The sequence below is a fragment of the Mycteria americana genome, chromosome 6, assembly GCF_035582795.1.
Source record: "Mycteria americana isolate JAX WOST 10 ecotype Jacksonville Zoo and Gardens chromosome 6, USCA_MyAme_1.0, whole genome shotgun sequence".
NCBI lineage: Eukaryota > Metazoa > Chordata > Aves > Ciconiiformes > Ciconiidae > Mycteria > Mycteria americana.
Window position 1 is genome coordinate 24,639,882 of NC_134370.1, and position 14,285 is coordinate 24,654,166.

The 14,285-nt window shown below is 41.0% G+C and overlaps 1 protein-coding gene across 9 annotated transcripts in view; it reads right to left on the reverse strand.

Moving 5' to 3' along the window:
- The window catches only part of NDST2 (N-deacetylase and N-sulfotransferase 2), a 148,891-nt gene that overhangs the window by 84,031 nt on the left and 50,575 nt on the right, over positions 1–14,285 (reverse strand). For 5 of the 9 annotated variants that reach the window (XM_075505114.1, XM_075505112.1, XM_075505107.1 and 2 more), the window contains one exon: positions 3,114–3,187. The exons of 3 other annotated variants lie outside the window; for them this stretch is intronic. The gene's annotated coding sequence lies outside the window, so the exon portion shown is untranslated. Of the gene's footprint in view, positions 1–3,113; positions 3,188–5,054; positions 5,178–14,285 lie in introns of all 9 variants that reach the window. One more of the 9 variants, XM_075505108.1, reaches the window with a different exon arrangement.

Sequence of the window (14,285 nt, forward strand, 5' to 3'; positions counted from 1 at the left end):
GAATTTCTTGCATATTAAGTACCATTTAAAAAGTCAACCGTAAATACATGAAAAATTTTGCAGTAAAAAAGGCAAACAGAAAAAGCAGAACTCTGGGAAATCAATCAGCCTGTCTAGGAATCTATTTGTGCCTGCTATTTCTTTGAATGTAAAACACAGGCTTCAAATGCAGCTGCACCTATTTCATAATTCAGATCCTCACCTAACTATAAAGGCAGCATAACAGTCTCTGCTTACGCACAAGGTGTCTATGACAAACAACCAGTCCTAATTGAGGAAAATACATTATGGACACAATGTTTAGAAAATTAATTGCCTTTTGGCCTCCGAGAAACAGCACTGAAATTCCAATTTGTCCTAATTTTAACATATGTCCATATTTTAACATAATGAACATACTTGGATGCAGTTTTATCACTTCTTTCACAAAGGAAAAGAGCAGTCACTTTTCAGCTGAAAATGAGTCTGAAAAATATTACCTTAAGACTGAACATGCAAGACACTTTAAATGCAGGTGCTCCCTCCACCAACATGTTAACACTTTTAACACTGCTTTTCCACAAACATTTATATACAATTCTTTCATAAGAAGTTTTTCTCGAAACAGCTGTAAAACAAGCAGTTGAAGATAAAAATTATGTGATGTGTGTCACACTTTTCCCCACTTTCCAGAGCGTGTGTCAGAGCCAGTGTCTCGCACAGAAGTACAGAAGAGTACCTCTAAACCAGCAGACAAACCCACGATATGAAAATCTGTAATGTGATCTTATAATACCTGATCCTAAATTAATTCTAGAGTCCTAAGATTTGACAAGGTGAAGAAAAAATCAGTGCTGGATAAGTTTCATATAATCATCTGAATGGCTCTATTGTCTCTTTCGTCATGCTAAAGTTTGCTTTGTTGTTGTTTTCATCTTTCCTTTTAAAATAGCCTCCTGCAGCTCTAAGCTAAAGATCTTCCTGGAGCTTCTATCCGACAGCTGCAGTATCTTAGCCATCTGTTTAATTTATATTTGCTAATGCAGCTCCTGCTGTTTTCAACTGACAGCTTTTTTCTCTCTTATTACCCCCACACGGGAAATCATTGCACTTGCCAAAGTTTCTCTGTAGTCTCAGATGTCAAATCAAGTCTGGTGACAAAAGGTGATGAATGAGGCTCCTATGCACCTCCCTTTTGTTTTGTTAAAATTATGAAAATCTGTAAGGGGCTTTTATGTTAATTCTTTAAAGAACAATTATAAACAAAAAGAAAGGGAGGAGTACAGAAACAAAGAGGGAGACAGTAAAGGGAAATCATATCCCCTTCCTCTCAACATGGCAATTCTGTGGGAAGGTTGAGGCTGGAGGATCTCCAAGATACTCTCAGAAGCAGAATATCCATTCCATATCCATTCACTAAAGCCATGATTCAACCTCTTCAGTCATCTATGCCCACCTACCAAGCCTAGGGTTTGGCTGACTACTGAATTCCCCTCACTTGCAACCAACATGCCTCCTAACGTTTCTGGAGTGCTCTGGATCTCAGAAGTATTCACAAGTCAATGGGAAGTGATGGAGCCCCAAGGCCGACATGTTGCAATGACAGTAGTTAGTGCCATCCTGTAAAGCCTCCTGCAGAAAGGTGCAGGGCCTGAACTCTCTGTGCTATTAAGAGACACTGGATAAAAGCACAAACTGGCTCCTGAAACAGCAGTCAGACTTATACAACAAGCACAGATGTTACTGTCCCTGTAGCTCCCCTAGAGCATGGTAACAAGAAGATTAAAGAGTCTATCCCTGCTGAAAAGTGACATCAGGTTTAACATAAAACTTTGAAATTTAACATAGATACCCCTGTCCTGCTTAAAACCATATCAGCTGAATCACAGTGAATTCTGCAATACCTGTCCCAGGTGATGCAACACCCCTATGTTACAAGGGCCACATTTCAGTGACTAGCCCCAGCCCAGAAACAGGTAGGCACATTAAACACAAAGAGCTGCACATAAAGCAAACCCAGAAGTGTGACCACTCTTACTTTCTAAATTCCCCCTTTCAAAACAACTTTATTAACTGGAGAGGCAGACAGAAACATGAAATGGGCACTTCCCAAAGGGCCGGAAGATGCTTGCTTTCTGGTGCCAGAGAGAGCTCAGCACAGCAGCTGATAAAGAGCTAGCAGGGATGCATGTTTGAGGGAATACTTGGGAGACAAGAAGTCATAATCTCTTATTACCACTGTTCCCAGAAGATGATGATGATGAGAAATTAAATCTATTCTTCTGACACTCTAGAGTTCGCTCCAGCTCCTAACATCAAAGCAACCCATAGGATGGAACTTGTGACAGCTCCCTATCTTGTGCACAATCATCCCCATCGAGCTCTGGAGGATAAAGTCACTTGAAGCAAAATGAACGTTTCTGCTTTTGAAAGTACAGCAAGCCAGTGCCAAAAATAACTACTGGTGCACTCTGGAGAAGGTTACTGCTTCATCTTCATATCCCCACTCCTTGAATAATTGTGGTACAAAAAGTCAATCTTTGGAGAGCATATTGGACAAAACATAAAAGCTACAAAGAATAACCTAGAACAACCTTAGACCTAATATACTAATAGCTACACCATACATGAAGACATTACATCCTTTCCGACCCGTGAGATTTTGTCCAAGAGCCAGACAAGTCAACTCTTAATTTTCACTCTGTATCTCAGTCTTTCCATCTGTAAATATACATAAATGTTGATGTACTTCACTATAATACTACTGTACAGCGCTACAGACTAGATACCCAGCACGGATTCTAATGCTTTTATAACTCAGTGCCAATATCAAGGGGAAAAAAAAAATCACCTCAAGGAGTATACAGGCCTGAAAACCTGAAGAGGCACTACTCAGCTTCAGTTGATTTCTTGTACTTTATGGCATTTCATAAGTAACACAGTCAAGAAAGCATAAAGTATTACATTATAATAATGTATATATAGATTAATGTCCCAAGTCACCAAAGATTTGCTTCTTATGAGTTTCATCAACATACTGAACCAAAGACCCACAAAATATGAATTCTCTCCCAGTGTCTCTCTCTACCATGCTACCCAGGCCAAAATTATCCTTTATATCAATTCTTCCTTACCTCAAGAAGCGTATGTCCAGTCTGAGAAAGAGCTGTGTTGCACCAGATGCAGACTGAGTGAAAACACCATGAACCTGGGGAGAGAGAAGTTTTGCATAAATATGTGCATGTGACAGTGTGAGGCAGTAATATTTTCCAAACTGCATTCTCCAGCCAGGGTGTCTGATTCACTTCAGTACCTGAACTACTGCAGTTTTCAGCTCAGGAAATTAAAGTAGTGCTGATTTTAGTGATTCCTTCAGCCAGGAGCAGGAATAACTGAAGTGACTAGAAATTACCCAAAGTTGCAAATAAAATAAAAATATTAAAGAAGAACTATAAGTTAGGCATACTGGTCTTATCTTTTTCTGACAGATTTTTTTTGTTTTCCTCCTTCTTCCTGGGTTAATAAGAATTATCGAGTGTTACTTTTGCTAGCCCCTGGTCACAAGCTCCTGAAGGAAAGAGGAGGCTCAGCCATGGGCAGTTGCTCAGCCTGTTACACATTATTGTACGTGTTAAGCAGAAAGGCTAAACCAAGGACTAGGAAGACCACGGGATTCCAGCTGAAAGGAGAAAGACCAGTGCACAGCGAGGTGCTCTCCCAGGTGAGCAAAGATGTCTTGCACAACACGACACGACACTACTGAAGACCCAGCATAACAAACGTTGCAAGATCAGGTGCAGGAAAAAAAACCTTCAATGTGAGACAGCAACAGATTTTACAACTAACAAACTGGGTTAATGTCTTCTCTGTAGACTACCACAGCCCAAGGACAGAACAACACTCTTCTACCCCTTAGGGGAAAATGCAAGTAAATATTAGCATTGCTTCCTGTGGGAGGTTACATTACAGTAAGCAGTGTATTCATGCACACCTTCTTTTGCACACCTTTTCACAATTTGACAACGTAACATATAAGGGGGGAAAACCTGACACTTTTTACCAGAAGAAAATTTGCTTCTTTTTTTTTTTTTTTTTTTTTTCCATAAAATACCTCTGCTATACAACTTCTTAGCATGTGCAAACCACACAGGCCTACAGGCTTTCCTGGAACCAGAAAATAAAAAAGCACCTTTGCTGTTCATACTACAGAGATAAAAGATACCTCAAACTGAGTACGTTTGTTTTAGGAAGAAAGCTATTATTCAAGGGTAGATGGATTTAGCAGCAGAGTCAGGTACAGGATTATCTGCCCTCTCAATCTTTTTCATAAACGTTCTGAACATTGAGCATCCCGGGAGAAAATATCTGAACTAAACACTTTATTCTTAGCTTGGTCAGACACCACGTGATAACAGCCTTCAACCAAGCATTAACAAACTAAGTCAGCTTTCCGTTGTCCAGGATAGCGGGGGATGGGAATAGCCAGATAACAGGAAAACCCTGAGCACGCAAACCCTGCTGCACAGAAGCAAAAGCCCCGTGTCTTCGCACCATGCTTTTCAGCGCTCCAGGTTCTGGGAAGACTCTTAGCTGGAGTACAGAGGCAGCCCCATCCGACAAATCTCTCAAAGCAGAAGGGATCACAGTACATATAATATGGTACTCTTCTACCAGTTATCCCTCCTGGAACTGCTGCTATCACCAGCTCTACGGCTCTAAGTCTTGCAGAGGCAGAGCTTCATCCCAAATCTGCAAGCTGTGGACCCCAGCTGGCTGCTGAATGCTCCTCCAGCTCCTCCAAAGCTGCCTTCCTTCCCAGCGTCCCATGTCCCGGGAGCACGAAGCAGAGACATCAGCAGTGGCTCTGAACAAAGCTGGTGAAGGCTCAGCAGGTGAATCACCTCAGGGTCTGACCCACAAATTACCTTCGAGGTCTGAGCCTGGAATTTCTGTATAGTAATTTGTTACCTGAATAATGTGCCCATGGAAAACAAAACATTAGCTGTAAAAATTAAATAGAAGAAAGGCCAATTTCAGTGCCTACACAGTAATTCAGAGGTGAAAAATTAAACTACCATGCTTACAAAGGCTATTTGCAACATCCCCCATACAGTGTTTGAAATCCTGTCCTCTAAGTTCTGCCCGTGTGTATTCCTCTTCACTTCCCAGCATCCTCAGGCATTCCCCAAGAGCCACTTCTGCAAAGAGTATAAAGGTGATACCCCCAAGGAAATCAGACTTGACGTCTAGGCTGTCCAATATATATAAGTAACATACTTAGCTAAGGATGACTGTCCATGCATACACAGCATTTCAAAACCACACCATTACAGAACCTTAATACTTACCACCCTGAACCGTAACTCTGAGCTCCAACAAATAGGTCACGGCCTTCGCGAAAAAGGCTAATGCCAGTTTACTTTAAGCATACAGACAACAGCTTTCAACAAATTCCAAAAAATTTAAAAGTTTTACCTTCCAGAAAACCAAGTTTTGTTGTTCATCTGCACTTTAGGTGCCTAGATTTAAAATGAAAAGGCAAGTACAGCTGCTCACAGCTGATAAGGCCTCATGCTGCTGGCATCTATTTATATCCATGATCCAGAGTAACAAACTCATGTACTTTAAACAACTGAAGCAACTGCTAGATAAAATGTGGAAATGGGAAGATGGGACTAGAAGCCACCTCCTTTACGGTATAAATCCCTTCCCCATAAATCAAGAAAAAGCACATTTGGATGAAGGTAATAAAAGATCCATACTGTCTCTGAAGATCAGCTGCCAAGGAGAATCTCAAAAACAATTCCCAAGTTAGTACATGATGGCAACTCCTGATGGCATCTTGTTGGTTCTCATCTGAATGGTGGGGCCAGCTCCTCTGCCAAGCCAGTTAACGTCTTTTGTACTGAGGTCACTAACACGCTGTGTTGTGTATAGGCAGCTGCTACTGCTCAGCATTGGTCAGGAGCAGAGGCATCGCAAGATGACGCATGGGAGCACGTGTTTAGTGTTTGTGATGAACTTCATGCAACACCTGATTTGTGGGGTTGCAAAACACAGATGGAAACACAAGTTTAAGGTCCCAGGAAATAAGGAAGAGGTAATCGGTCCTATGGGGTTAGGCCCAAGAGAGAGCAAACACGAGAGAAGGAGACAGAGGAGGATGGAACAGAAGTGTGTTTCCACCCGTGGCCGTGCTAGCTTGGCCCAGAGCCGATGTTACTCCTGCAGATGACACTCGGCCCAAATGAGTTTGAAAACCCCTGTGTAAGAGGACATCACAACTCGCACGTACACAGTTATTATACTGCAATGAGATACTGTTTATAGTAGAAGAAACTGCAGCTCGTCCTGTACTCATCTGCCACAAAATATTGCTTAGTCAGTTATCCAAAAGCATATTACAGAGGAGGATTCATAGCTTCAGGGTACAGTTCTACAAGGAGCATAAACCGATGTTAGTGGCTACCAGCAAAAAAGGTGAACTCACATCCCTGGCTATTATTCATAGCACGCTGATCCAAATAACTAATCCACCAAAAAATTATTATCAGTCGGTCAGATTTACAAGCTGATCGAATGCACCGTGCAGCTGCCTGACTGCAGGAACTGAAGCACGACAGAAATGCCACAACTGTGGCAGATGAGAGCAACACCAGCCTTTCCAGAAGCACAGTCTGAGATCACCTTTCACAAAACAGTATCTTTATTAAACAGACTAGAGGGGAAGGCAGGCAATACAGAGGCTGGCTAGAAAATGTCCTAGTCCTAGTCCATATTTTTTGTGTGTGTTTGTGTCTAGTCCTAAATCTTAAGATTCAGTATGAAATTGAGATACTGGTTATTTCCATCTAGACTTTTAAACTGTAAAATGGTAACAAACTTTGAATATGTTTTAGGAGTCAAAACCCTGAACAAGAGTGAAATATAAGCAGCATTTTCAAAAGCTCTCCCTAGTGTGCCCTCCTGTTTCTTCCACAGTCTCTCTGCTGCAAAAAATGTTAACTTTTATTTAAAACAGAAGCAAAACCACTTTCAGATATCCCTTCCCCTGCTTCTGTCCTATCTTTTTGCTCTACTGATAGAATAAAAATCCAGTATCACAGCTGGGGAAGAGCAATACAGAACCAACAAAAGATAACCAGACTCGGTGGGAAGGGATATATTGGTATCAAGTGCTACAGCTCTGGAACAAGACGGAAGGAGAGGATTTCACAGGGACAAATCTGAAATAGCCAGCAGCTGGCCTTGAGGCATACACTGCAAAAATCCATCTAATTATAAGGGGCATGCCTCATGTTGCACCCAAATTTGAATCCATCCCACACTAGTCTGCTATTCCCAGTCTTTATGGTAAACTGACATCAAACACCTATTCAGAAATCCAAGGTTAGAGGGAACAGCATTTACATTAAGGAGATTAATCCTACTTCTTGTCATGCCTCCTGTGCTATATTTTGTTTTACAGTTTTTCATTTTGATTTTGTGTTCAAAATTTGGGTTATGGCAAGACAACAGGAACTTCAGTTGCTATGCATAATGTAAAATAAAATAAATAAAAAGTCTCAGCTCTGAGAAGTCAATGCTCTACATCTATAGCTAATGCAAGCACCAATACTATGTGCACAATGTTTAGGCACAAAAAATCAGGCAGAAAATCAGTTTGAGACACTGACCAAGGTAATTTTAAGAACAAAGCATGCCAGATGCAACAGAGTGACTTGGACAGGGATTACAGGCAAAAGCAAACATAGAGTACCTGAAATTGTCATGTTTTTTCCAGTCAAACCTTCACAAGTATTTAGCAATTATTCAAATCTCCCCACCCTTGATGAGCAGTAATACTGCACATCTGAGTCTTTTAACTAGCAGCCACATGGTTTATGGAGCAGCAGCTCTGCCAGGTGAGGGGAAATGATCGCCTGTTGTGCTGACCTAGCACAGAAACACATTTTGTCTCAGCTGGAAATTGTTTTTACACAACCAATGCTCTCAATACACTAGAAAATAGCTTAGATACCTGATATCATAGATTTTAATATTCTGACTGTGGATATGGCCAAAATCCCTGCTGCCTCTCATTCCTCACACACTTAATATGTTGATTTAATTATATGCCTGTAATTCAGTTTACATTTTACAGGAGGCAAAAGGTAGAGAGATTCCAGTAAATGACACTTGAGATAAGAGAATGAGCAAGTGGAGAGCACAATGCTCATTCTTTGCATATAGACCAGCCTATAATAAAAAGGCTTAAAAATTCACTTGACCAGAGCTGGTAGGAAGCCTTGGCAAAAGCTAAACCAAAATTAATTTTCCAGACTTTAAGGTTGTAAAGGTAACTTGCAAAGTACGAAATCAGTGGAGAGCTGTCCTTATAAATCCGTGGACAGACAGCTTCAGCTTGCGGCTCTGCTCAGGGCTCTTTCCCCAGCTGCAGTGAACAAAGCTTTGCCACCCTCACTGACTGGGGCAGCAGGGACAGGAGCAGAGCTGAAGCAAACGAGGTCAGTTCCATGCTGCACTGCCTGGGAAAGCTCTGAACAGAAACCCAGGTGCTGATCACCGAGGAAAAGGTGAAGTAAAACATCTAGCAAACACAGAAGGCGGTTTAGAGCTGGATCTTCCTCCAGCTGCCTATACGTAAAATAGCAGCCAGGAGGCTTTAGGGCGAGATAAGAAAATGACAAGCTCTGGCTACTGTTCAGATAAGAGAGGAGGAAGGAAAAATTATGGTAGCAGAAGAAAAGTACAGCAGGGAAAGACTGCAGGGAAGAACCAACACATTTATGGAAGAGGTAAGCTGTAGAAGGAAAGGGGCAGACAGATAAAAGACCCAGATAATGCTGTGAAAATATGGAAAATAATTTACATACCCTAATTTCCACTAAGGGACAACTTGAGTGAAAGAGGAATAAAAGACAAAAAAACAGGGATTACAAGTAATAACCAAATGAAGAACAGTCAAATTATCCAGCAAATTTTCCTAGCCTTAGTGCAACAATTCATTAGATCAATATTTTAATGCAGAATTAGTAACTTCTCTACGTGATCGAGCACTCTTCAAAGATGATATGACAGATAACAAGAAAGAATAACACGTTTGACAAATTTATTTTACTTCTCTTCAAACTAGCTGTAGCATTAACTGAGATGTCATTTAAACATATTCAACAAGAAGTTAGCTAGCAATCTGCTGCATGGGCTTAATCAACAATACAGAATTATTCCATTCCTGTACGCCACAGCAAGCATGTCAGAAAGGTGTTCTTCAGCCCCTCTCATTGCTGGATACAGTATCACTATCTGCTGATGTTCCTCATGCTGCCATTTTTTTTGTCCAAAACCACCATTTATGCATAACGTTAATTCCTAGGCTTAAAGATTCGAGGGACATGGGCATGACGGACTGCCTGCATCCGAGCACTCCTGTCCTATGCAACACACACCTAAGGATCTATGATGCTTTATTGCAACAGAGGCTGTGGAAGACTGAACAAATTCACTGATGGGAAATTACTGAGTCCAGTGGCAGAGGACAACACTGCTGCTCTGGAATTCCTTCATTTTGCTGCATTTCCCAATCCAACTTATTTTTGAGGCTTAGGGAAGATATTTCAGAAAGACCACAGATTCAGAAAGCTTCAATTTGAATAAATATTTGAAGTTGACATTAAATCACATAACATTTGGGTGTTTGCATTTTGCTTTTAGTGCTTATATTTTGTACAATATAAAGGATAGGTCCCAGGTGTGCTGGACTATTGCAGAATTCAGAAAGAGTGAATTCAAGAAAGAGAGAATTAATATGAGAACTAGACTCAATTATCAAAACCTAAGGCAAAGGGTAAAATCTTCAGGATTTCCATAGCTGGGGAATTCATGGCATTTTGCCGCTCTAGAAAAATCTAGACAGTAGTATACTAATAAACCATGTCAGCAGCAGTCATTCTTCAGAATAGCAGAAAAAACACTGTAAGAGAACAGTATGTACCAGGAAGGATCACTGGATTATAGTAGCCACCACCTAAGCACCAATTTCTGAAGCCAGAAGGTATTTCTAGGTATAATAGAGAAAAAAGTCTGGTGGTTAATAGTACTGACCACAGTATATTCATTAAAATCTTGGAGCCCGTAAAACATCTGAGTGACAGTTTACAGAGAGGCAGTTACAAAACCAGTGTGTTGCAATTCTGAATCTAAAATGAGTGGGACATTAAAAAAATTTCCAATAATAATTTAACCAAAGACCAGATGGAATGAAGCTGAGAAGCTACCAGATGTGCCCTAATAATAAAATTTGTTGTTGTTGTTGTTGTTGTTGTTAAGTCAGTCCAATTCTCATTAGGGAAAACATAAAAATTAAAAAAAAAAACCCCACAATCAAGTAAAGGTTGATCTTGGCGGGGGGAAGAGAAGGAGGCATTTTAGAGGGCAAAGTGACTCTAAATATATCCAAGTCAAAAACTGGAAGATCTTTTTTTCAGAAGTTGAATCCTGTCAGAAATACCCAGAAAAACTTTTGACATCCTCTAAAATTATTAGCGTAACAATCCTCACAAACAGAGTGGGAGAGAAAGATAGGGGATTTCATCTCATGCAAACTCATAAGCAGGTAGGAGTATATTTTTTCTATAGAGAAGGTAGTATCTAAATCAAAAATCCCCAGCAGATTAACAGAATAAATAGAAACACACATGCAAGCCTTGATGCTGATGGTGTTTCAGCTCCCTCAAAATCACCATGTTAAAACAGATGGTGACCCTCTCCCCTATCCCTTACAAATAGTAACATGAAGCTGAGTGCCTATTAGGAAGCTAATCCCAAACTACAGTATCATTCTGTGTCCCAATGGACTTCCCTCCTTTTTTCCTCCCTGTATTGCTTTCTCTCAACTCCCTCTGACATGGGTGATGCATTTATGGTAAAAAGAGGCTGCTTCAGTGGTGTATTTTTGAAAAATCGACATTTTTTTGCAGTACCGCAGCCAACCAGGTTCAAACAAGGAAACCAAAGTCCTGCATATTATCTCATATGACTAAAAGTCACGGGTAATCAGCTCCACTACATGTGCATCCCTCTAGGGAATCCCTAGCTTTGTGGACAAAAATACTACTACCATCTTTACAATAAACTAATTAAAGAACAGGATGGTATATTCATACATATTTCATATACATATATCTATTTTTATTTTTTATGTATTGACATAGACACATGCCTTTCTGATGCAGGAATTAAAAAATTCCTTTTAACACCCCAGTAGCCAAATAGCTAACATATTAGCATTTTAGAAGTGGCTTGCACAACAGGAAAAGCGACTGCACAGTAGGAAAACTCCAGCAGGGAGACAACAATCCAACAACAAACAGGACATAAAGCATCAAATGGAAAGCGAACTCTTGAGGAGCTAAGACAGATGCAAAAGCTGTTGGTGGTAGTGTGGAAAAATGTATTTGTTTAGCAAGTTTAGGAACACATAGAAGGTGTGGAAATATTTATCAGCAAAAAAAATATTTATTTTTTGCTCTGAAAAGACATACTGGAAGAGCGAGCTCACAATCACTTATCAAGCACAGCTTTTCAAAAGCACACAGAACAAATTTCCACATATGACCTTAAACAAATTGAAATGCCACCCGCTAAAGTATACCACCAGTATTAATTCCTATGCTGATACGGTCTGGACACAGCGGGTTTTAGCAGAAAGTTCACAAAAATACTTTCCCTCTCCCAACAAGTGTATGTTCGTGGAACACTTCTAGTTGGAAAAAAATAGCTGAATTTAAATTCTAAAGTAATAAAATTTACTAACTGTTACTTCCGGAAGCAAAATCCACACACCTGTCAAACAATGCCAGGTATTTGCTTCTCCCAAAAATCTATTAAGTGGTCATCAGTCAAAACAACTCCTCCAGAAAAAAGGACAAGCTTAAGCCTTTCAGCATAAGCTGAAAATTCTCCTGATCCCCTCTAAAACCATAGTTATCTTGCATGAAAAGTAGTAAATCACAACAAAGAAATATTTTCTGTGCAATTTTACAGTGCTATCGCTTTGATTTTTCTGCTTTATAGCTCCATTTCATGCACTTCAGCAGTATCCTCAACATCACATTTCAACCCTGGGCTTGTCGAGATCTGCAATTCCACATATTTGTTATTAAAAGGTACCTTATTCAGAAGGCTGTTCTGACACTGCGCTAGCAATACCGTGCATAGGCAACCAGTGCATACAGGGACTGTTAGAATCCCACTAAACACAGACTCTCCAGCTAACTTCAGTATTGCAGCCAGGAAACCAGGCAAGTCAGACTGCAGCAAAGAAATTCCACTTCTCGTGTGATATGGCGCTAAGATGAAGGCTAAATGAAGTATATACGAGAGGAACAGGTTATGCCAGAGCATGCATTGTATTCATTCATTCCTTACCTTTCCCTTTACATTGCAGAGGTTACATCACCCCTTGAAACACAGTCACAAGCGGGAGCAAATCTCGTACATTAATCTTTCTTTCCCTGGGTGCTCTGGGGAAGCAGGAGCATGCACTCAAGTGAGCATTCATGCCTCAGCCAGCTCGAAGACAAGGCTCTGCACCGAAGTCCTTAAGACCTTCTCACGGCTGCTGATTTCATCCACGGAACTGAAAGAGCATCTCAGCAGGACACTGCCAGCCTCCTTTTCAGCTCCCTCTTGCTGACTGCCAGTCTCTGGCAAGTGAAATGTCAAGAACCAGGCAGGGGCGGTGTTTGGAGAAGGAGGGATAAGAGATTCTCACCATCCATCAACCTCAAAACCTATTCAGCCGACAATTTGAATGGAACTGGCATTTCATTCTCCATGGTAACAAGAGATGGAAGGAGGTTGGAAAAAGAGAGAGAGAGGACAGACCCGGGAAAACCTGATGTTGAAGAAGCAGGGAAAGTTGTAAACTTTGCAACTTCTCTTTGCTGTGCAAGTTGCATGTTGAAGAGGGAAAAGCCCTTTTCTGGCCTGCACAGTCCGTGAGGCAAGCTGTCCCACAGCCATGGTGAGGTGCCCTTTCTGTGAGCACTGTACTGATGTGGGGGTGGAAATCCCTTATCCTGCGCCAGTCCTCCCCACAGGAAAGACAAATGCCTCTTGAACACTGGGGGGGAATTAGGGAAAGCTGCAGATTATTGCCCCACAGAAAACAGAACGGCTTGAAAGGGAAAAGATCTTGTCATTCCCTGTACAGCACTTCATGTCTGCAGGTTGAAGCCACTGATGCCGACTCAGTCTGTGTACCAGCACTGACCACAAGCTGGAGCAGAGAATTAGTATCACCCCCTTTGCCTGCTTTGTATCTCACGTGGAAGTAAATGTTTGTTACTTCTGTTACGCTGAGTCACTTCGACAAACAGAGACACAGGGTATGTCGTCTTTTCCAAGGCACATCAAAATGAAGCATGGAAGCAGCTAGACTTAAAATTCGGGCAGCACCTTTGCCGAGCTCACGGGGAGCTCTGGGTAAGTCAGTTCTTATTAACATTTCAGGCCTGGCCATCTTCTGAACTTTTTTTTCTGCTATTTTACATTCATAACTTGAGCTGTCGCAGCCAGAATGTGCACAACAGGGAAAATACATTTGGATTCATGCACGTTTGTGTTCCAAGCTGGCCTCATGCAGCTACTGAAAGAGTCTCTGGCTAAAGCACTTATGCAAGATAACCAAACAAAGGACTGAAAAGCTCTGCAAATCCTGGCTGCTGCCACTGCCATCTTATTTCTTTCTCAATTCTTTACACAGATTCCTTCTTGAAGGACACATTTAAATCTCCCTCCCCCACCCAAACCCACCACCTCTCAATTCCGAGTTTGTTCTCACTTTTGTATTGCATCTGGAACATGCTGTTGTGTGGTATTTTTTTAATAGCCTTATCTATACAGTGAGCTTTTTGTTAAAGGTGACCTGCAGAGTTGTTTTGAGTTCTCCCAGTAGTCCTCATGTATCAGCAAATACGTTGAAAAAGCATAATTTTTTTAAAACTATCAATTTTTCTTCATTGTTCCCATTTGAATTTTGGACATTTGGCTTTCAGTTTCTTACATAAGTCTTTATTTACCATTCATGACATCGCAACCCATAAGGTATGTTAATACACACCCCTGTCCACTGAACTTCAGCCTTTATCCACCATCAACCATTTCAAAGCCACGTGAACATATTCTTGCCTTTGAAAAATACTTTCCTCCTATGAAAAAATGTTTTATTTTCTCCTTTGTCTTCCAAGACTCTGAATCTTGGAAAAACCAAAAGGGAACCTCGGAGGGAACAATCCTACAGT